This window comes from Phasianus colchicus, chromosome Z, assembly GCF_987193195.1.
Source record: "Phasianus colchicus chromosome Z, bPhaCol1.hap1.1, whole genome shotgun sequence".
In the NCBI taxonomy this organism is placed as follows: domain Eukaryota; kingdom Metazoa; phylum Chordata; class Aves; order Galliformes; family Phasianidae; genus Phasianus; species Phasianus colchicus.
This window is the reverse complement of record NC_143476.1, coordinates 50,870,403-50,894,600: the sequence shown is the minus strand read 5'-3', so window position 1 is coordinate 50,894,600 and position 24,198 is coordinate 50,870,403. Positions and strand designations below refer to the sequence as shown.

General features: G+C 38.8%; 1 long non-coding RNA gene across 1 annotated transcript in view; it reads right to left on the bottom strand.

Moving 5' to 3' along the window:
• Positions 1 to 395: 395 nt before the first annotated feature.
• Positions 396 to 24,198, bottom strand: part of LOC149912978 (uncharacterized) — a 39,923-nt gene continuing 16,120 nt past the window's right edge. Inside the window, exons 2-4 of the long non-coding RNA XR_016461552.1 lie at positions 15,035 to 15,311; positions 8,999 to 9,065; positions 396 to 1,416 (exon numbers count right to left, since the gene is read on the bottom strand). This is a non-coding gene — a long non-coding RNA (uncharacterized LOC149912978). The remainder of the gene's footprint in view (positions 1,417 to 8,998; positions 9,066 to 15,034; positions 15,312 to 24,198) is intronic.

Sequence of the window (24,198 nt, the reverse complement as noted above, 5' to 3'; positions counted from 1 at the left end):
ATTTTTTAAAATAATTTAAAAAAAAAAGTGTTTCAGTTTTTCAAAAGAAAATATCTTGTTTCTTTTTAACAAAAATGTAAACTCTTGTTATGAAAATTTCAGTTTAGCGTAATTTTCTGACCAGCGGATACGGCAGTGGATACTGTCACATTGTCCATTCCCATACTGAAAAGAAAAATAAATAAATAAATAAATCGCACAGAAACTCTTTTCTGGGAATATATGTTTCAAAACAGCCCTCATTTAAAAAACTAAAACTTCTTATATTATTAGCAATGCAATAACTTCTAGCAAATATGTGGCAGCTGGTCATGAAAAGTCACTTTTTCCAAATGATTTCTCCTGAATTCCTTAATACACATAGGACACAGCTTAATTACTTTCAGCATTTGCACATTATGATGGAATTGCTCTGAAGAAGCTGTGTACTGCCTTGGGTAAAGAATATACTTTTAAAACTCTTAAAGAGTCTCTACCACATTTAACCCCTCAACAATTTTCTTCAAGTGCTTCTTTTTAAGGTTTCAAACGTGTGTGAAGCAGTGCCTGAAAAAAATCCAAAGCACTTACTGAAGTTACAGCCGTGCGATTTGAAAACTGGTAATTTTATCACGGCAAAATGAGACCATCTTGCAGTTGAATAATTTTCATTTACTACCAGTCTGCACTGTGGGGCCCTGAGCTGATGTCATCTCCCTGTATTTTCCCACTATGTTGTCCAGTCCCTGTAATGGGGTGTAGAAGAGGAGCAAGGGAAACCCAGAGGGAAAGGAATTGACAAGCATAGTGGGAAAAGCAAATTTGAATCCTCTTGGTGCTCTCCTAAAGAAAATAATATGCAGATAATCTTAAAACATTAGAAAACTTTTGCATCTGTTTTTATTGAAGATTAGCAATAAGACTTAAAGACTGCCTGGACTCTAGTGTGGACTGATATGCCTCTGAAATATTTTCCTGCTTCTTCTCCTGAAGGGTAGGGAGGCATTTCTGTACCATTATTCCTGTGGAGCAGAGATAAGCTGGAATGCCAGAGATAGTCTGGTATATTTATCAGTTAGAGAAAACCTTGACTCAAATGAAATGCTAGCTCAGAAGCTCATCAATCACTTTTTTAGTTTCCAAGAGATAAGCCAGGGAATGTTTATTAAGAACACTTATTGCATCAGTGCAATGTAGTTAGAGACATACTGAGACACACTGTGCCATGCATCCTGTTATGAACAGACTGCTTTAATATAGATGTTCTGAGGTTGTCCTCCACACATATATTTTTTCTGAAGCTAAAGACAGCTCTGAATTAAGGTAAAGGTCTGCATTTATCTCTGTTTCTCAGCTTAACAATCAGCTGTGTTAGCATCCCAAAGTGCTCATTTCATCAATCTTGAAGGGGCCCGAATCCTCCCTTCTTTCCCTTACCTGTAGGAAGACAGGAGAGACTCAGGATTTATTGTAATTCTACCTTGGAAGTTCACTGCTGGTCAGCACCACGGTTCACACTCATCTGAACATAACTAAACCATAGGATTTATTTCCTTGCAGAAGCCATTGTTTCCATTGCTGTGGAGTCATGGGGGTTCTGCACAACTTCAAAACCATTCCACCAACCCTGCATCCAAAACCATTGGGAGCGTCATTAATGTCAGCCTGATTTTTGAATTAACTGTTAAAATCTCTCAGTAGGATTTAGCTCCTAACTTAGACCATGCCACACAGACCAAATGATTAGCAGGAATTTTTTTCTTTTCTCTGACTGCAATAGTTTGGAGAGGCTGCATATAATGCCGTATAGTAAGTTGTACCCATGCAGGTTCATGGCAAATTTCTGGTTAAGCGGAGAAGTGCTATTGTCACATGCTCCAGCAGGCTTATTAGTGTCAGAAAAAGTACCCTTGAAGGAACAGCTATGGAAACAATATCATTTTGTTTGCTCTGCATATGCCTTTCACCTTTTGATCCATTAGCTCAGTTCTACATGTGAGTGGTTTATTTGGGTTCCAGTATGTTCAGTGAAACAGCAAATCCAATTGCATACAGTATTGCTTCCCAGCAGATTATAAACTTCTTTTTTTTCCAGACTTTCTTTCCTTGCCAGCTGTTCAGGGCACTAATTCCACAGAGAACAGGTTTTCATATATGAATATGAAGTGCAGTGAGGGGGTTGTGCAACTCCATGATATTTTCTTCAAATAATAATAGTAATTTTATAAAAGCTAATGTCCCTCTAGTCTGTCTAAGGACTGAAGAGGCTTCCCTTCCCATAATAACCATGGGAAAAGAGAGCCAAGGACTCCATTGATAGAGCACAATGGGACTCTTCTTAAAATGCTTCTCAGGGCAGTTAGAAGAGTCAGCTATTAACCAAACTGATGAAAGGAATGAAGATGGGAAATGGAAAACCTGAAGGGTCATGAATGAAAACTGTCCATTTTAGGGAACCAGCCTCATCAGGCTATGATCAGTGAGGAACTAGCTGAGCTGTCATGGACTGAAATATTTAAATCTTGGTGACAGATAAGACATAGGCTCTGTGTGAGTTTATATTTCATGGTGCTGTCAAAGAACTGTCTGGTTTCGTGAGAGAAATGAGCTGAGAAAGTGGAAATGGAGGGAAGGCAGCAATGGAATTAATTGTACCTTTCTTACAAAGTCATAATTTAGGTGTGGCTGAGAGGATCCTGCTGGCTTCATTTGATTCAGCCATTCTCAAAGATTCCTGCCAGCCATCCTATACCCTTGCAATTCTGATGAGGAGGAAAATCCAGCTCTGAGATGAGCAAGGGGCCCCAGTATAATCACTAAAGTAAGGTGACCAAAAATATAAAGACAGGACCAAATTACTTAACTCTCCTTAGATGCTTAAATCTGGATGTATTCATTTCTGCTCTTAAGCACACACCAAGACCATTCTGACTCATTTTTCCTTTTTCTCTTTCCTCTTTCCCTTTCTGCCTCTCTTTTTTCCCCTCCCTTTTCCCACTCTTCCTTTCCCCCTCTCCCTTTCCTCTTTTTCCTTGCCTTGCCTTGCCTTCCCAGAGTCAGTCACTAATCTCTCGACGCTCTTTTCACGCTTCACAAACAAGTGAAGTGTTGCATTTTGTAAAACGGAGTTTTTTAGCAAGGAGCACTGCTGTGGGCTGTGATACAGAATACTTTGTCTTTCACTTTAAAGAATTCAAACTGTGGTAAAGCTATCTGAGGAAGCAGGCAAAAGCTGTTACCACTTTCCCTTGGGTGTCAAGTAATTATTTCAAGCATTTGCAGTATAAAATACCACTTCTGCATGTCACAGAGTCCATGTAGAAATGAATTAGTTTTATGTTCTTTTTTTTTTTTTTTTCCAGAAATTGAAACTGTACTGTACTTACTGTACTTACCATCTGTAATTGTACTGCTGGAGGTCAGTCATCAACATTTATTTGGATAAAAAAATGTTAGATCAGGGCACACTTATGGCCTGATAAGGAATATCTTGTATGTTTTTACTAAGCAATATTAATATCACTTTGCATGTGAGAATAATAATTAATCACACAGGGAAAATAACATTCCTACTTTTTGAACTGTGATGTATTTTTCCTAAATCTATTTGAAAAGAAATTATCCCAAAAGAAAGCAAAATACAGGTCAGGAATACATATTAACAATTAAAGAAAATACTTCTTTGGATTCTGAGAAGGATGCACAGTGTAAAACCACACTGTGAAGTTCTCTCTGTGGCTTTTGGAAAAGGAAAACCATGCTTGGACTACCAATTATTATTATGGTAGCGCATGTGCTGTGGTCCACATCCAGTATTTCCAGATACTGAGCAACCCATGCTGAAATTCTCTGCCGCTGTAAATCTAGCATGTCCCCAGGGTGAATCAAATTTACTGCACACTTACATCAGACAGAAAACAGAGTGCCCTTGTGCTAGACACTTCTCTAGAGACAGAATAGGAGAAAGCATCTGCATCTAGGTGATTAAAACAAAAGTAAAATAGAACAGTAAGGACTGAAGGCGGAATACACGTGGAAGAAGTACTGAGGGAAGAACTAAAATGGATTACAGGAAATGGCCAAGACAAATGAAGAAGAAAATTTCCCTGTAACATAAATAATTGTTAGCCCTGCATAAACTTCTTGCTGCAATTGCTATTCCACATAAATTTTTCCAAATACTGAGCAATTACAGAGTACAAGCAACCCTGTGCAACATAGCACCCTGAAAGCAGAATGCCTCTTGTTTTCTGGGACCATGATAAGTTAAAGAGAACTGGAACCAAGCAGATCCTGTTTTCCTTTCTCTTGCCCAAATACTGTCAGGTTTAACATGGAGAAAGGCTGGCAGGTAATGTTTTTTGCAAGTGGAAAAGATCAGTGCATATTTGATGATCTGGAACAGATGTCTGAAAATAATTGCCAAAGCAGTATGTGCTTGATGTGTTGTCTTTTTTTTTCCTCAACATTTTGCCTCCCTTTCTAACTGTGTTATGAAATGTTTGTAGAGATGCAACTCTTAAAATACTCAGTGAGTACATCACAGTATGCTTCTTGTTTGTATAAGGGCTCTCGAGCAAAAGGAAACCTGCCAGAGATTTAGTCTTCATCTCCCAAATGGTGTAATACAGACAGCACTGGTATAGATGGCTTAAAATCAAGCATGCAGTCTAAAGAGGCCACTGACAAAATGCTTTATGCTGATACAGGTACAACCAGACAACAAGCACTGGATGGCCTTGTCTTACACAAGAGTAGTGTTATGACAGATTTATGGCACCTGAGATAAATGGTAACATGAAAGAGGACAGAAACATCAGCAGCATACTGAAGATGTAGGGCAGGGGTGTAACAACAGCCAGAAGACCAATGCAGTTGAGCAGGGATGAGTCACCACATACTGCAACTAAAAATGTATCATAGATAATATGAAAAAACTGGTACGTAAGAATTGATGCTCAGAGCTTTCATATGGATACTTAAAATAGATGCCTAACACAGAGCTTCTTTGCATTTCAGCAGCTTCCTTGTTTTTCATATCTGAACATAGGCAATGACTTTCTCCCTATTCTATTGAACACAATACTAAACTGAAATACAGCGTCTGCTGATCCCTCTCCAGATCTTGTACCTTTCTGTTCACATTAGCAGGGGGTTAAGGAGGGATATAAAATATTTATTTATCCTACATCACCTAGATTTTGACCACAGATTCTTTCTCAGCCAGGAATGAACTGTGCATCTTCTTTAGATCTTTTGATTATCCAGGCTTTGAACTCCTGAGTCCAGACCTGATCCGCTGAGAGGAATGTGTGGCTGAATTTCAGTGAACAGCCAATGTCAGCAGCTGAACTCTGCCATCTACAGCATTGCATTCCTTGAAGAAAGTCTTAGAAAAGGAGAAAGAAGAGGCAGCTGGAGACAAAGCACGTACTGTTTTTGGGTCAACCTGCTGAAACATCATGATGAAAAATGCTTATGAAGCAGATATTCATCCATCTCACAGGTGAATTAACCAAGTAGTCAGGGCCAGTAGGGGCCAAAACAAGATCTTCTGATGAAGAGTCTCCTGATATGTCAAAAGTTACCAGAAGCTGATGTATGAAACCAATATACTTCATTGCACCTAATAGTAACAGTAAAAAGATTATTTTATAAGTGACAGAACGAACTCCTGGGAAGGCAAGTGTGCTGTTTGTATATTATCAGCTTTTGATGAAAATCCCTCAACAAAGAAACAAAGAAGTTAGTCCAAATGTTCCAAGGGTGTAGGTAGTGAAACCAAATCCTACTTAGACCTTCAGGGGGATCGCACAGGGCAGAAGCAGATGGTTTGGAAATATACACTTCAGCTGTACTCTCAGTTATATGCCTAAAGCTACATCACTCTACTGCACAGAAAATCAAGCCCCAAACGTCCTCCATCTACTTTTGTTTTGGGTAGCTGTTGGACTTCCTAATTTAACCAGAGGAGAGTGTCACATGGTGTGGACAAACTCAGGTAACACCAAACAACCTTGGTTTAACAAGATTTCTAGGTGAGATTTTTATGTGTGAAAATTTGGCAGTTTGTGGTGAAAATGACAACTCAGGGCCCTTCCCAGAAGGTTTCTCTCAATGTGTGCTAAAAAGGCAGATTAAATTTGTGGATCAAGTAGAATTCCGGCTAATTAAAAGAAACAACAGGAACAAAATATCCTGTGCAACAGAGAGCTGTCAGTGTCCTGTATACTTCAGAGAGCAGTTGTTCCCTTTTTGCTATAAGAACAGTCCCTACAGTTATCACCACCACATGCAAGGTTTATTTCCTCAGGCAAAACAGGACTGCATGCCATGGTTTTAAGTTTTAATATGCTCATAGGTTTAAACAGGTAAGCAAATAGAATTATTCACATGATTATATACTACAGGCATGATTTTCAAGATTCCTACTCAGCACTCCATCCTTCCTTATCAGAGTATACATGCAGGGTAATGTGTGTGCTAAATTAGAAAAATGGAAGTGTATGCTTTTAGGCTTCATTTACTTACAGCCCCACTGAATCAGGACACTAGAAAAACACCTCTTGTCCAGATAACCTAAAAGAATCTTTTATTTAAGAAAATGCCAATTACATCATTGGCAGTTCTTTACTATGAGAGTGGCCAGGTGCTGGAACAGGTTGTCCAAAGATGTTGTGGATGCACTGGAGGTGTTCAAGGCCAGGTTGGATGGGGCTCTGGGCAGCCTGGTCTAGTATCAAATGTGGAGCCAAGCCACTCTGTGATTCTATGATTCCATGAGAGCAATATTTTATTAAATACCTATGGTAATATTCCCCAGCACTCTTCTATCAATTACAGATGGAGAAGGTCATCCTCTTGTGCCTTTGAGACAGCTTTAATGAGCCAATGTAGCTCAGTTATATGCTTGATAAATATATCTCATTTTATTTACTAGCACACATAAAACTCAACAAAACATAAGTATCTGTTCATTGTGAACTGAGCCAGGATATACAAAGTAGGTATATCTTAATGAACAAATTTTATCACAAGAGAAAGGAAGGGAAGGGAAGAAGAAGCATAAAAACATGTTAATTCCAATGGAAATAGATGTAGCTCTGGACAGCTATTTTAAATTCAAGGGTCTGCTCCATCAGAAATCTCATAAGTAGTAGCCAAAGTGGAGTACCTCAAGTGACATATGTTGCATACACTTCTTAAACTTCTTACAAAAGAAACTCTGGTCTATTTCTGCACTTATCTCATCTTATTTCACTTTGTAACATCGCTTGCAAGTGATTTTTCAAAAGAAAGACTTTCAAGGAAATAAATCTGCAAAAAATTTGAGTTTCAACAATAAAGTCTCCGTCTCCAAGAGATGACCTTCCAATTTGTTCAGGTAATAGAAAGACTTATGCTGGGGAATTTCTTGGGCTTGATCAAGCATTGGGTGGAACACCTAGGTAAGTGCTGCAGAAAATCTTGTCCCGTACTTACAATGCCTTACCCCAATTTTGAATTTTGACTTATCATGAAAGATAGTCCAGGGAATGAGAGCTTGTAATGTAATTTCCTTCCAGCTTTTTAAGGCTCAAATAATATTTCTTTGGAATCTTTAGCAGTATTGTCACCAACTTCAGGTGAAGAGATGCCATTTAAAGAGTCAAAGTTTTTGTCTTTAGAAAGGAGAACACAGTAGTATACATTATTGTACAGAATACAACTTTACCAGAATAACATTGGCCATGAAACAACTTCCCATTTCAATATTTTTTAGGAAAATCTTTCCTTTTTGATCTATTTTTAATCATGGTCTTCTGAGACCCCCTCACGCACGTTTTCATTTGCCTCAGAAGAGGTTTCCTACTGAAGTGTACAATTCATTTCTTCAAGAAAGAAAAGGAAAAGAAAAAGTAGTAAAGAAAGAGAAAAACTTTAAGGAAGGAACAACTAACAAGATGTTTTACCTACATCTGTGTAGGTAATACGTTCCACTGAACTCCTATCTCTAAGCTCTAAAACAAAAATTTTACTCTCCTCCCTACTCATCACAGGCTAAGAATTTATTTACTACATTCAAGTAATATTAAATTCCAATCAAACATCTACTGTCTGAGAAAAATGACAACTTTCATAACCAAAGCAAAACCTCCAAGAGAGCGTTAGGCTAGGGAAAGATAAGCAACTCCTGGCTGGCCCAAAGCTTTTTAGTGAGGGGGCAGAGGCTTCAAGTTTTAGATGACTGCTTGGAGAAAAAAATCATTTTTTATCATTTTTCCAGTGAAGAATTGATGAAAACAAATAGTGAGGCTGTGCTTTCACCTTATAAGAAAATCTTTTTGCTTTATGCTGAGGAAACATTTGAACAGTGGCTTGGGATTTTAACAAGAAACAAAAAATCCCAGCCCTAAACCTGAAGGCAGATCATGCTAGCAGACAGCCCCATTTCCTGTCTCAAGCAGCGTGTGAAAACAAAGCAGATATTCATCCCTGCCAGCAGCTGACCCCAGCGTCTCCCACCGGCTGTCCCCCCAGTGGAGTTGGCAATCAGTCAGGAGGTGGGAACTCTGGATTCAACTCTTGGCTCTTGAGGGTTTACATGGCTCATGTGCCCTCATTCTCTCATTTTTTGTCCCCTCAGCTGCTTCCTGCCCAGTCTTCCTGTGGCCAGAACTGAAGCTGTGCTGCATGTGCAGTTGTGCATTTAGTACTAAGGTACATTCATAGATTTCTTCCCCCACTCCTTGCTTCTGTTTTGCTATTTCTTAAAGCTCTGCCTACTGTGATGGGCTATGACCTGCCCCTCCCTGCACAAGCTTTGCAGCCCTAACCGACAGGCTGGATGGTATCACAGGACCCCAAGTAAGCATGCCACCAGCACAGCATAGCACTCCTTAGCAGCAGGCCTGTGTTTATCTTGCAGCAGAAGATGCAGTTCATGTTGAGAGCTCATAATCACTACAAAAAAAAGTTAATGCTACCATTGCAATAATGAATACTTTCAGTAATAAAGCCCAACAATAATGCAATTTACCTTAAATCTGCAGTGACAGCTCGGACAGGATTTCATGAGAGTCCTTCCTGGGAATCAGCTCGATCATCTGTTGTAAGGGAAAACAAAACAAAATGAAACAAAAAGCAAGCAAACAAACAAACAAAGCCAACAGAAAAATAAACAAACAAAAAAACCAGGCAGCTCTTGCTGCACAAACTTGTCAGGAGAGGGTGAGAAACAGCCAAAAGTGGATGCACTGTAACATTAAGTATGCTGTGCTGCAGCAGCGCAGACATGATGTCTCCAGGGAACCTACAGCTTCTCAGTTTCTGTCCTCCAAGCTAGCAAGAAATGTGTCTCCGTCCTCCTGTGGCTTTCTCTTGAGGGTTTTGGTTATGCTGTGCATGATGAAATCTGAGGCCATCAGGACAAATTCCTACATTCTGCTTCACTTGAGTGAGGACTGTATTTTCCTCACAAGGCTTTGTAACAGTAAAGTATCATTCTGGATCTTAGTCTTTTCTTTATAGACACTTTCATTTCCTACAGGAGTAAACATTGTATTTTAACATTTTCTTGAGCTAACTCTAATCCAATTTTGCTAAACAGAGGCCTGAAAAATATTGTTCAGATTTGTATTTTTAAAATGGTTTTGGTGAGAGTCATATCTGAGAACAAGACTGAAATTCAGGCCTCGTGGAAGTAACAGACTTAATCTCAATGTAATGGTTCTCTCAGAATTTCAGATTTATCCAAATTCCTTCTGTAGTATTAATTATTTGGCCAAGTCAGAAGATGGACATTATTGCTTTGGATTTGGTCTTAAGGCATAATCTTGAAATTGAAGTATCTTTAGTACCAAATAGTTGCATTTTGACCCAATCTTAAATCCCAGGTTCAGAGTGCAATGACAACTCAGTGAAATATCTGTAGTAACTTCTTTTCAGTGTGGGCAAGCAGTGGATTCCCCATCCCTCAACCGTCCTGCAATTTCATTCTTATGAATGTTTCCAATCTAGTAGAAATTTTTCCCAGAAAAATCAACCTCATAGAAGACATGAGCATTTCAGCTTGAATTCCTTGGCAAAGTGATAAGCAACAGAAAGCAGCACTTTTTACTGGGAAAAAGTGTTGCACAGCAGTCTTTGTACCACTCATTATTTTAATCTGTTTGTCTAGCTGTGGTATTGCCAGTGAATTTATTACTTGAATATTTAAGGCGGCGGATAAATGTCAATTACTTCTCCAGCCTTTCTTCAAACATTTATCAAAATAAAAAAGGGTGGTTCCCTTCCCTCATGCTTGCTATGTACTGGATTGGCACCACAGACAAATCACTTCATTAAAGGAGGGAGTATCAGAATTCCCTAGAGGTCCTCCTGGTTGATTTGAAATATGTTTTTCCTTCTAAATATGGTAGCATTTTCAGTTTTCTTAAGTTTTTACAGCGACTTTTTAACAGAATTAGACAACTCCATGCATAATGGTGTTGTAGTTATGCATGCTAAGACTAGAATAATTGAGACTCCTCCTTGCAACTGTAATCTCGATTTTCTGGCTGAGTTTCTTCAGCTCATGCCCTGGTGAAGGAATGCATTACTCACAAACTCATTAGTGCGTCTGAATTTGTACATCTTATTAATGTTTTTGTCTCATGCCAAATGCATTTTGTGTTTTACAAAGCATGAAAGTGGGCTTTGCCTATTCTAAATAATATGCATCAATAGATGCATTGGCTGGAACAAGGCTGCTTTAATGATCAATGGAAAAAGTACGGAGGAGAAGCAAAGCTTCACCACCTGCCAGACATAATTAGATAAGAAACACGAGAAAGGCAACTGTGGGTCTAGATCTTTGCAGGCAAGAAGCACTCACAGCTAGGTATCCAGTAGAGCTGACTATACTTACATCCACACAAGTCAACAGTGGTGAATTCAGACAGGACTTGGGGCAGAAGTGAGATAATAAAATGACAAGGTGGTGACAAATCAATCCCAAGTGAGAAAACTGAGAATGTGGCATCATAAAAGAAATCTGAAGTGTGACAAGTAATATGAAGGCTGAGCAGTGGCTAGGGCCATACAAAACCCCTGGGGAGCTTCTGCATGTTGCAGCTGAAGAACTGCTTAAGGTACAGAATTAACTGCAACAAAAGGATCCAAGGGGAGACAGTAGGCAGGAATATATTTATTCCAGAAGTTAGGTGCAGATTTCTAGTCCTGGTGGAGTAAGGTTTTCGGACAGCCTTCTTTTGAAAAAAGTAAGGGTTAGATGGGTACAAAGCAGTGGATGGAGCCTGGCAGAGTGTGAGGTGATTAACTGTAGGCCTCAAAGAAGGGCCAGCATTACTGGAGTCCCCAATTCCCCAATACCATATTGCTGTTTGGTAACCTGATGCTTCCAGAGATGGGTAGAACTGCTAAACTTTCAACTCATGTTTCTTTGAAGGACAGGGGATATTGTACACAAGATATGCAAGTTTTGTTTTATGTACTATATATGCCAGATGGGATATATTATGTCTAAGCTCCTGTTTTCCAGCCCGTATGCAAAGAACAAAACTCTGTAATGCTTCTCCTTCTTGCAGCTAATTTCTAAGCTCATTTTCCCCTTTAAGACCTGTACATTTTCTGAACTCTTGTGCACTTATAGCTCAGAAGGCCAATGGTATCCTGGGCTCCATCAGAAGAAGGGTGGCCAGCAGGGATGGGGAGATGATTGTTCTTCTCTACTCTGCCCTCGTGAGGCTCTATCTGGAATACTGTGTCCAGAGTGGGGCCCACAATACAAGAAGGGGGTGGAGCTGTTGGAGAGTGTCCAGAGGAGGGCCACAAAGATGATCAGAGGTCTGGAGCACCTCCAATATGAAGACAGGCTGAGAGAGCTAGGCTTTTGCAGCCTGGAGAAGTATTTCAGTATTCCAGTATTTAAAAGGGGATTATAAACAGGAGAGGAATCAACTTTTTACTCAGGTAGATAGCGATAAGACAAGGGAGAATGGTTGAGCTTAAGCTCAAGGAAGGAAGGTTTAGATTGGACGTCAGGGGGAAGCTCTTTACAGAGAGAGTGGTGAGGTTCTGGAACAGGCTGCCCAGAGATGTTGTGGATGCCTGACCCTGGAGTTGTTCAAGCCCTGGGCAACCTGGTCTAGTGCCAGATCTGGAGGTGGCTCTGCCTTTGACAGCTGGGTTGGAACTTGATGATCTCTGGGATCCCTTTCAACCCAAGCCATTCTACAATTCTACGATTCTACCTCTGATTACCATCATCTCTGCATGAACCAAAGGAGGCAAGATGTTGAGGAAGGTGTTGGATACCCTCTCATTTTACCATGCCTGTTCTCCCACCAGTGTGAAATGAAACTAAGGAATGAGATTAATACCTTCCTCTTTTCCTTTTACTTCTTCTACCCATGCTAGGCAACTAATCCCTCACAGAGCATGTGAATTTGATTTCAGTCACTTCCCCCTTGGAAGATGTGATGGAATTTTGTATGTCTCACCATATTACTCATGGAAAGTCAGTCACAATTTCTTCTTCCATTAATGTACAGGAAATAATCTTTTTCCAGACATTTTTCTTAGTATTTCATTTGATGTAATTAAACTTTTCATGTCCTTGGAAATCAAACAAATTAACTGCAGTTACATTTTACCTTGTTATTGGTAAAATGATACTCAGCACTCAGCAGAATGCTCTGTGCTGGAAGTACTCTAGACCCCTGAGAAATTTTCTCATGTACATGCAGATAGCATATATGAATAAAGAATGAGGAAAATCAAATCTACAGCAATTCCTGTATAGTGGCAAACAATGTAAGTATCTCTAATGTCATATGTAGCCCTTGCATTTACAAAACACAACATTTAAAATCAGTGGCGAAATGAAATGTAGGAGTTGTTATCTTTATTACTCTTTGCCAGTGAAGTTGGATCTAATTATTTTTGGCAGTAATTGCTGAAAATTGGATTGCTCCATTTTAACTAGCAAAGGGTACACTGAGGCATTATTCTTGACTCTCACAATTTCTCACCTTTCCATATATACCCATAAGCATATGTATATATAGATGCATAAAAATGTTTTTTTCATGCTTCTAAATGACTTTTAAAACTAAAAACTAAATTAAAACAGAAAACCATAATGACGTTTCGTTAAGTGCATTTTTTAAAAGAGTAAGTGCTGTTAAGGGATGTAGTGAACTGTCCTGCCAGTAAATGGTGTTGATTCAGCAAATGGTGGAGATAAATAGAATAAATGTTTTGGGGATCAGGATCTTGGAGTTCTTCAAAGCTGTCTGCTCGGTGTTGTTGCTTTTAATATGAAAAGGTCACAGTATCACACTTAAAATAGGTATGATTGGAAAGCAATTCAAATAGACATACAGTGTCAAATAGACGTACATGTCAGGGATAAACTGAGGGATGTTTTCCTTTGGCTTAGGAATAAATAATCACTGCCTGTTCCTGTAAAACTCATCACTGACACACATTCACACATGTGTACACTCATTCTCATCTGCATCACTCTTTCTCCACCATCAGGCTTGTAAATGCCCATGAGAAGACCCGGTACCTGGCAACAGGAGTCAGCGTGAGAGAGGAGCCACTTGATGAATGTGACCTTGTACTCTAGGCTATGGAGCATCTCTCACATGAATCAGTCTTGCTTTTTAAAAAAGCAGTAGGCAATGCTTTGGGACTCAGTGACTTGCAGGGACACAGTTTGAACTGCTCTGAGGATGTGTGGGAGGGATGAAGGAAAAGTTTTACAAAGAACAAGACCACTAAAAAAAAAAATACAAAGCAAATCAAAACCAACAGTCTATCACCGTGCCACAAAATATGCTGGAGGATTTCAGGTCTTGAATTGCTGATGGCCCTCACATTCTGTTCTAGCCATAAATATGTGAACAAGTTAAGCTCCTGTGGTTTTGTCTGATCCCAGCCATGTTTAGTCTTAATCTATCTCAATCACTAGCTATGTTTTAAAAATAACATTTTGTGGTTCCAAAACATCTTTACTTAATCCTTGCTTAGTTTGGAAGGGAATTATATTTGGAAGGATGCACGTGTCCATGTGGCTTTGATGGATACTCCCTTTACTGTTCTCATCCATCAGAAATTTTCTTGAACTATAGTGTATGATTCTACAGCATCAAATACTGAATACTGGATTCTAGACAGAATGGGTTGGTTTTTTTTTCAAGTGTACCTAGATCTCACAGTAAACAAAAATAAAAATAAAAAATTATTGAAAATACTCAAAGTTGATACATGGATGTCCTTGGATCTTTTCCATAATGGGAGTCAGAAGCAGCATTGCTGCCTTCCACATCAGAAGCCAAGGAAGGAAAAGTAAAAATTTTATATTTCAAAGTTCACACCCACAGAAGTCTCTGGAAAAGGTATGACATTTCACTTAGAGTTGTAGCTCTCTCTTAAGAACAAGAGCTTGGCTTTAATTGCTGAATATAAGGAATATTGTTTCTGAGATTAGTTTTCAATCCAAGGATAATTGAAAGAAAGCCTTTTAAATAGTTCATTTCAGGACACATTTTACACTCTTTTCTCAAGTGAAATATTTATTTTCATTTGTTATTCCCCTCACAAATTAGGACCTAAGAGACTGCAAGTCTTGAGAAATCTGGTCTCAGATTCTCTTTTTATGCTTCTTGAGCAAACACTTCATCCTTCCACTTCACCTTTCAGATATCCCATTGAAATTTTTAAACAATCAAATTATTTCAGAACAGTATACTCTCAAGCATGGTTATTACAGTTTCCTAAAGGAGGGATCCTCTCTCCGGATCTTAAAATAGACTTGCACAATGTGAGGGTCTAGGGTAGATTTTACAAGTGCAGAAAAATCTTGAGTACCATGATATCCTCCTAGTCTCCTGTGAATATCATGTATTTATATTATAACTAGTGATGTGTATTTCCACGTCAACAACTTTTCAGAAGGGGCATTCTGATTGGCATATACTACACAACTCTTAAACAACTCTATCCCTTTTATAACTGTGGCATTCTATGGTAAAGACTTTATCACACCATTTTTGCAACCACATACCTTCAGAAGGCATTTTTGTTGGAAACAAGTGGGGAAACAAAGCTGTGAGGGGGCTGAAGCACAAGTCTTACAGGGAGTTGCCAAGAGAATTGAGATTGTTTACTCTGGAGAAATGGTGAGACCATGTTGCACTCTACAACTCCTTGAAACGAGGTGGCGAGGTGGGTGTCAGCATCTTCTCACAGGTAGCAGTAATAAGACATAAGACCTCAGATTTCTGGTTGGATATTAGGAAGCATTTCTTCTCTGAAAGATGTTCAGGCACTGGAACAGGTTGCTGAGTGTAGACAGCACATGGAGACATGGTTAGTGGGGCATGGTAGTGATGGGTGATGATCCAACTAGATGACCTTAGAGATCTTTTCCAACATTAAAGTTTCTATGAATATATGATTCTACATACATATTACTATTGTAGCTATCATGCATACATCTGAGACTACAGATAAAAAAATAACAAACTTTCTTACACGTAAACTTGCAAATAAAAAAAATTGTATAAACCAGATCAAAACCACTCACAAAACAGTTTACAAAGTTTTAGCCCGACATATTTAGATTTTGTTTCCATGTCTTGCTTTGTTTTGCTTTTTAAGATAAAATTACTATGGCCCACTAATAAAAATGCACAGGCATAATGTGCAAGGAGCCCCAGACCAACCCTATGCTGTGCTGTCCATGCAAGAAACAGCAACTCAGTATGAAATTTCAGAACACATGCAATTACACAAAACTGAAAAAGCTCCAGGCAAAAAAAAAGATCTTTCAAATTAGTTCTGGTTTGTGAACTGATTCTGATTTCTGTTATTTCCACCAAACAAATGGAACTGAAAAGCAATAAAATCAGTTATTGATTGTAAGGAACTTTTAGTTTCTCTACAAGCAAATGACAATTTGGGGCAGAGGGGAAGAATGCTATCAGTAGTTTCCAAAGTTGTTTGTAGTTTCTTCTATGATTCAAGCCAAGTTAGTGTAAATCACCCCCCAAGAATGGTGTTATAAGTGTACACAGCAGTCAGTTCTATAATTAAGCAATGATTTATGCAGCTGTCCATCCATTGCATGCACAATACAGAGTGTAGCTACTTGCAAGGTGCTGCCTGCTCAGCTCAGGCAGACACAGGATCACATTGCCACCAGCTATGTGCAGCATGGCAAAAACAGCGGAGCGAAGAGTATCTAAAGGACACTAAAGTCAGCAGGAACTTTAAGACTTTGATTAAATCACAGACATCCTTAGATCTACAGATATCCAATGTAGATATGCAGTATCTTTTTTAAATCAATTTAAAGAACTCAGATAAGCCATTGGGAAATTCCATGTGAACTAGACTTGAAGCCAGATAGATGCTAGTGCTCCTGTTTTGCCCATCTCAGCTAAGTGCTCCTTGAAACAGCTCTGCTAAATCAGGGGTACTATCTATTTTGGCAGCATCTTTATGCCAGAGAGTGGGATTTCTCAGGCATAGTGCTGCAGCCCACACATAGGAATGCAGCAGAGTTTAGTCTGAAGTTGGCATATATGTTTGCTGCTTTCAGTTTTTATGATGTACAGGAAGTTGTGCTTTCACTGTGTAAGTAGGATTTAGAAGAGGATTTTCATGCTCAAAACATGTGCATTCCTGGGCTGTAAATGACGCTTTCACAATGAATCAGAGGGATACAGAGCCCTTTTGTTTACCAAAGACTGGCATATCATTACATCTCAACCAACAGCCGTCTTAGTGACAACATTTTGACTACTTCTAGCAACCGAATGTTTTTTCACAGCAGGGCTCAGACAGTAATTTTCTCTCAGGAATCTGCTAGCTTGTTGGCTTGTCAGATGCCATTCATCTTTATCTCCAAATTTTCACATGCAGGAGGGAAAACTTGGAAAACACTTAAACATTTGCAGTTGGAAGACAGTCACAGTGATATAATGACTGTCCTTCTATGCCTTGATTAAGTTCAATTTAATCAGCTATTGAAATCCTAGATGCAATCAGTGGCTAACCAGATCTCAGTGTTGTATTTGCACTGGAATAGTACCATACAGAAAGAAAATTGAGTAATCTGACAAACTTAAGCTGCAAAAATTAATAGAATTTCTACAGAATTTTTAAAAAATATACATATCAAAGAAAATAGCTTGGAACAGTAAGGGTGAATTAACAGAAAGTATTAGTTCATATATGTATGCAACGCTGTAACTTATAATTTTACTTTTCTGTCACTCAATTCAGAAATTTGAAAGTACACAGCTGAACTGTGACATTTCTCAGAATCCAGGTGAACTGTCAAGGTCCCTGTTTTACTCATCTTCACCACTATTTTCCCCAGACACCAAGAATACAGAGTTTCTCTTGTGCCCGCATGGTCATCCTTAGGGGCATGGAAGTTAACTGGCATTTCTTCAGTGAATGGTACCCAAAGCAGAGTTTTGTTCCCCTTTCACTGAATGAGAGAATGAGGTGTGAAGAGACTGTCCCATGCTGACATGTGAGCCCAAGCACAGTGAAACTGGCTTCAGCTACATTACAATATTGTATATTCTCTACATCTATGTATTTGTGCAGCTTGTGTCATGTAATTGCACACACAGTGTATGTGTAATTTAATACAGAACAGTATGGCTAAATGCAAAGAGCCTTTTGGGATTGCACCTGCTTGTACAGGAATATAAGGGTTTCTTTCCCAACTCGCAGTCTATCCACAGATTCCCACTGAGAATTTGTTCATGATTTTATACTCTGACCACAGAATTGTCGCTCTTTCAATGCTTTCTTGGAAAAAAAAAATCAAAATTATATTTTGGAAAAGAATCTGGACATGGAAAACAACTTAAACATCGAAACTGTTCCAACTTTCCCACTAAGCCATCTCTTTCCTACTTATTCAAGTAACCTTTCTCCTACTTATGGCAGTTTTAAATGAAAACAAAAATGTTACATTTGGAAGTTAGGTACACTAACATTTTTTTGGATCTCTGGTCACAAAATAACTCCACTAAGGAAGGTGTCTACCGAAGTAAATGTAATAAAATATACTCTACATTCTCAAAGTAGCATGTGTTAAGATGGTTAGGTGATTATGACAATGGTGAGATGAGCTTTTAAGAGAAATATTTGAGGGCTACCTTCTAGACGACCTATTATATTCCTGTGTTGCTGCACCAGCATTCCCAAACAGAACTTCTAGAGAAATCCAAGGCACCAGCATTGGAGGGGAACCAGTTGTTTAGTATCAACAGGTACACTCTTATATATCTTCTATGTTACGGTTCAGAGCATAAGAAACGACACTGCTTTGTGATAAGGAGTAAGATATTTCAATAAGAATTTCATATACACAGCAATTACTGAATTTGTGAAGCCAGTCTCTGAAAAGTTTATGCATCTTTGAATGAAATGACAAGCAGGATCTTCTACAAAGCCCTCTCCATGTCTGAATCTGGCTCTGAAATTGATCACTGCCTTGGAGGGGGAGCAGCTCTGTGTTTGTGACAGTGCTCACACAGAGGTGTGCTGGTGCCCAGCAGGATTCAATTCTCCTTGATGCTCCACAGCGCCCCTGGTCATGCAGATAGCTGTATCAGATCAGATTAGCAATGAGAATTCCATATATAGAGCCAACCAATTACAGGCTTTTCTACCACATGTTCATTTCACCTGAATCTCAGTATCTTGAGACAAAAAAAATGTTAAGATGCTACAGATGATTTAGCTACAGGTCAGCCTTCCTTTTCAGTCTTTTTCTCCCTGCTCTCCATTCAGCCTCAATTCAGGATTTGTGGAAGAAGAGAGAGAGCTGTAAATTTATTTATTTGTTTGTATTGTATCCAGAAAGTAGGATTTGTTTTGTGTTGTTTTTTTGTTTTGTTTTGTTTTGTTTTTCTGTAGTGTTGCTAGAAAACAAATATCCATGCTATAGTATTAGTCAGCAATATCCTTTGCCTCCCTAAAGAAACATTTAGAAAGTAAAAAGACAGTGAAAGCACATGGCACTCTCCTCACCTGACAGAGGCTCTGTGGGACTACAGTCATAAACATTTTGGGGGCTAGAATTATCTTTTCATCTTTCCAGGCCCTTGCTTTATGATGCATCAAAAGTCAGGGAAAAATTGCAAGTCTGAACATAATATAATTAGGATCTTCTCAAAACCATCAACTTTTTCCCTAAATTATTTTTGTACCCATCCCAGGAATGTTGTTGTTGTATGCTTTCCAGCAAGTAGTAATATGTTTGTTTGCTTTCACTGGAAAGTTGCTGTGGTTTGATTTTGTTTTTTATTTCCTGCTCTCATTGATATGATATAAGAAATGAAGTGCAGATGAGTCACAGATGTGTTAGAGCAAGCCAATATGCATAAGGAAGCTTTCACATTTGACTGAGTTTCTCTGGGTGAGGACTTCAGTCAGGTACATGGCCCTGATAAACGCTGTCAGATCTATAATACATATCAAACACCTCACAGAGTGAAAACATTATGTTTTGGACTTGTTCAGCATCTCTTGCAGCATGGAAAGCAGTTGCATGTAAGGGAACCCAATGCCTTGCTGGGACCAGCGTCTTGGTGACATATGGGTCTGGGTACACTGAAAGCTGGTGGGAGAGAAAGAAAAAACCTAACAGCATAACGAAAGAAAATTTTGAAATAAAACAAAATGAAGAGAAATGTGAAGACTAGCTATTTTTCTGACAGCTTTAATGCTGCTGCTGGGAATCTGTCCTCTTGTATTACGGCACACAGTTATATGCTACAGTCTATTTGGTAGAACACACAATTCTGTGTATTAATGGATTTTTTTATTTTTTATACATTATCCTTGGTGATACTGTATCAAATTAAAGGTCTCAGAAGTTGATCTTTTGCCTACTTATCTGAACTTTGGTATAATTCCTTTTCCTGACGTATTCCCAATTTGCCATGGTGAACGGGAGATGAAATCAAGCCTTCTGGGTACTCAATGCAGATTGATTTGTGGTGTAAATACTTGTTCTTCACTTAAAAATTCCTAAAAGTATAGAGTTTCTCATTATAATCAGATTGCAACCCAATGGTCCTCCAGTAATTCCTATTGATATTCTGATGTATTTACAGTCCTGGTCCCAAGGGATTTGCAGCTGACAGGGCAAAGTGGGGACAGGGCCACCAGGGAGCATTCTCAAGGAACCCATGCTCACAACAACTTAAAGAGGCACATGAAAAGGCAACTGACCTCAGACTCATTGTAACTTTTTACACTTGCAGCTCTTTGTATTTATGCTCTACTCAATTTATGTCAAGTTTTGGAGTATCAGCTATCACAGAACAGAGCCATAAAAGCCATAAAACACACTCTCAAGGATTTTAAAACTACTTTAAATATTACTGTAGCAGACAGTGTGTCTATTTCATTGTCACATTGTCGCTTGAGTGTTTTGTTAGCACTTTGACATCTCATTCATCACAATCACAGTTCTAAACACTCAAACTGGAAAAGTGTTTTACTTTTTTTTTTTCATCTTTAATCATATCATAGGGGCCATTGCATTTCCCAATTAACTCTACTTCAGCAATCACTTCCATCACTCTTTTAAGCCCCTTGAACACTGCATGTTATCAAGGGTACATTTTATCTTGCTTCACTTCAGCATTTTCCTGTATACCTTCTAAAATGAGAGTATAGCACCTTCCTCTGGAAATATCTCTCTCTCTCTCTTTTTTTTTTTGTCCTTGGACTTTTCATTTCAGGGGAATATAGCTGCAATTTCATGAATGGAATTCAAAAAGCAGAGATGCAAATTTGACTTCTTAAGGAAGACTATGATTTGAAATAGATCTATGCTGGTTTACAAAAGATAGTATTTGACTGATTTCTACTGAAAATAAGAAAAATCATCTTGAAGATCATGTGCCACAGTGGTAGGGAGTTTTTAGAGTTGTCTTTCTTCAAGAAACTCCTGTCTGAACATTCATCCATTTCATCTCTATTGCTCCAGTCTAGCAGAGGATTTCCCACAGTGCTCCCTGTTGTGTTTGTTTGTTTGTTTGATTGTTTTGTTAAGTAAACACTTAAGGAACAACCAAATGCTTGCTTTCCTTGTTGGTAAATGATGATGGGTCTGACTTCACAAGCATTTCCCTTTCAGTCCGATTCACTCTACATTTCTAATAAAGGTGCAGGCCACGTTTTATTAATGCTGGTTACATCTGTACTCACACTGTTAGCAGATATTAAATATCAATGTTAACCACTTAAAGTTTAATCCACAAACTTAGTGTGGCCTCTTGTGGGTGACAAGGCTATATTTTATGGCTTCCCCCTGAAGACCTCTCAGGTTAGGCCAAAAAAAAAAAAAAAAAAGCTGTTGCTTGATGTTAATAGCTTGGACATTATTGTGGAGCCTGTAAAACCTCACTCCTGCTGTTATGTGGGTTCTTCAGCAACGGTACAATCTGTATGCTATAGCTGCAAAATGTTTTTCTTAGCCAAGGTAGCTATAATCTGAAATGAATATGAAAGAGAAAAATTATAGAAGACTTCTGTCCATAGATATTCACTTGCATCACTGCAACAGTAAAATTGGTTTCAGTGGGTGTTTCTTTTTTTTTTTTTTTTTTTTTTAACTTGTTCCCTTTATGTGTACAAACGGGGAAGCAAAAATGGAGATGTCAGATAGGTCCATTCACTTTTGTTGTCAGAAAACTGCTCGTTCTTGAACAGTCCTGTGGTGTAGCATGTCTGCAAAGGAGGCACACTTCAGTGCTAACTTTGCCCCTTAAGATATCACAGCCAAACACTATGTGTGGAGTCCTGATGATCCTTGTACAGCTAGTGCTTGGCATGAATTTGACCACTGATTATGTCCATGAGTTTTTAAGTAGATTGCAAATAACTAATTTCAGCCCTAATTTGTAGTCCTTTCTGCTCTTTACAGGGCACCAAAGTAACTACAGAAATGCAATATGCTTTGGTTACATTTCCAGAGATGATAAGCTTTACTCAGGTCAACTTCCCTTGTGGTGAAAATGAGAAAATTCTTTCATTATAGCTGTATATTAAATACAAACTTGCAAACCCCAGAAAACTCTGTTGGTTGCATAGATGCAGTATAACAACAAACAAGGGAGACACGTAGAGAAGCAAAATCTAGCTGACAACGTACCTGTCAACTTAATGCAAAAACATCAATAAATCCGTTCCACAAAATGTGACTGATGCAAACAACAGAAAGTAGTAAAGATGGAGAGCTATAAAAGATAAACCAACAAATACACAATTTTTGATAGTATCTCCCTGTCTATGTAAGACTGTATGCAGATTCCATGTGTACAAAAATTTTTGCAGTGGTTTAGGCAGAAAAGTCATGTTGTGCATTTGTATTAAAACTCATAAGAACAAATATATATACACATACATATCTTCTAAAATTTCTCAGATTTTCACGAGAACATATTGTGTTGCAGCATGACTAGCAGCATATAGCAGAAGTGAGAGCCACAGAAAGGTTCAGTCTCAATGCCCACTTAATATAGTTACCTGACTCCTTTACTAGAACCAGACTTCATCTGCACATATGTCCATCCACATCTAGTGGCAGGTTAGAAGTGGACGGTTGCTTAACTAAAAGTGGCAAACTGACATATACAAGCTCTTTTAAATACACTTCAGAGCATGAACTTTCTGTATTAGAAACTGCTAAACTGTGTGACTGAGCAGGTGTTTCTTCTAAATAGACACAGTGTGAAAACCAATGCCTCAACACTGGTTAAAACCATCAGATAGACTGAAATCCTCGGAAAGGGATAAACTGACTGATTCCTCAATGTGTTGCTTAGCCATTAATATAAATGTCATAACTTTTCATTAACCCACTGCTGTAGAAAGCATTCACAGACAGAAGAGAGAAAAGCCAACCATTGCTAAACCTCACTAGTACACCTCAGGAAGACACAGTTCTGGAGAACTCTGTTCTTCTCCACTTTTCATTCACAACAAAAATCCCTGGAAACAATGTGGAGTAGTTCTTTCTTGAAGAACAGGGTGAGCAAAGCAAAGTCAGCAATACATTGGACTATTATTTCTTCATACTATTTTCAGACAGTTTTGACTGAAAAGACAAAAATGCAGTAAAACTGGCACTTAAGTAGACCAGTATGTGTACTTCATCAGAGTGTAGTGCTAGCACTGCATTTAGTACAGAGAAAATAAAAGTCAAGAGTGAACTTTTGGCCCAAATAAGTTCAGTTGAAGCTTTGCTATGGTCTTTAGAGGTCCGGTTTTTACCACAAGTATTCAGCTAGGGTCAGTGTAACCCACTCTTCTTCGTGGACTTTATTTTTGAGCACATTTTCTCCTGACTGGTTAGGGTATGTTGAAAATATTGCCCTTCTGAGCTAAAGAAAAGCAAAAGAAGGAGGGGAGAAAAAAAGAGATAGTGATTTGTGTTCATGATAAAAGCGTTTTTCTGCAATAACACAGCATGAGGTCAAGCATTACACAGGTTACATTTGCCATGTTATATCTCCTGCCAGACGAATACAATCTGGGGCCTGTTACCCCCACTTGCAGTTTCATAGTTATGAAGTCATGACAGCTGTGATTGCCAGTGTGGAGAATAAAGTCAGTGGAAAAAGTATGGATAGTTTCCCACCACATGCTGGCCAAAAATAAGTTAGCTGGAATTAAAACAGAAATGCAGAAAGCTAGCAGGGGGACAAGAGCAAGGGAACATGTTGAGGTTTTACACTAAGACATGGGTGGAGGCACAACAACTCCAGGGCCAGACTCTGGCTCTGTTCCCATCTCTGTGGGACCCTGGAGCTGATGAAAAGTCTGAGGTGCAGTCATGAACCCAATTTGCCTAAATGTGTCCTACCTCATGGAAATTGGTACTTGCCATTTCCTGCTTCTCTAGAGATTCACAAGCCATTTGAATTAACTTCAGTCCCAGTTTAACAATAACTACACAAGTGCACAACCATGGTCCTTGCACCTGAGGAAACATTTTATATGATCTATAAACTCACAATATCCCATTTGAGTATGGGATGCAGGTGCTAATCAATAATGTGCTGCCAACATTTAAACAAGGGAACTCCACAGAAAGTCTGCATATGCTGTGACAAACACAACTGCTCCCTTTGCCTGTGTGCTCAGAGCTGTGTGCATTTGCAAAGCAAGATCCAACTTCTGCTT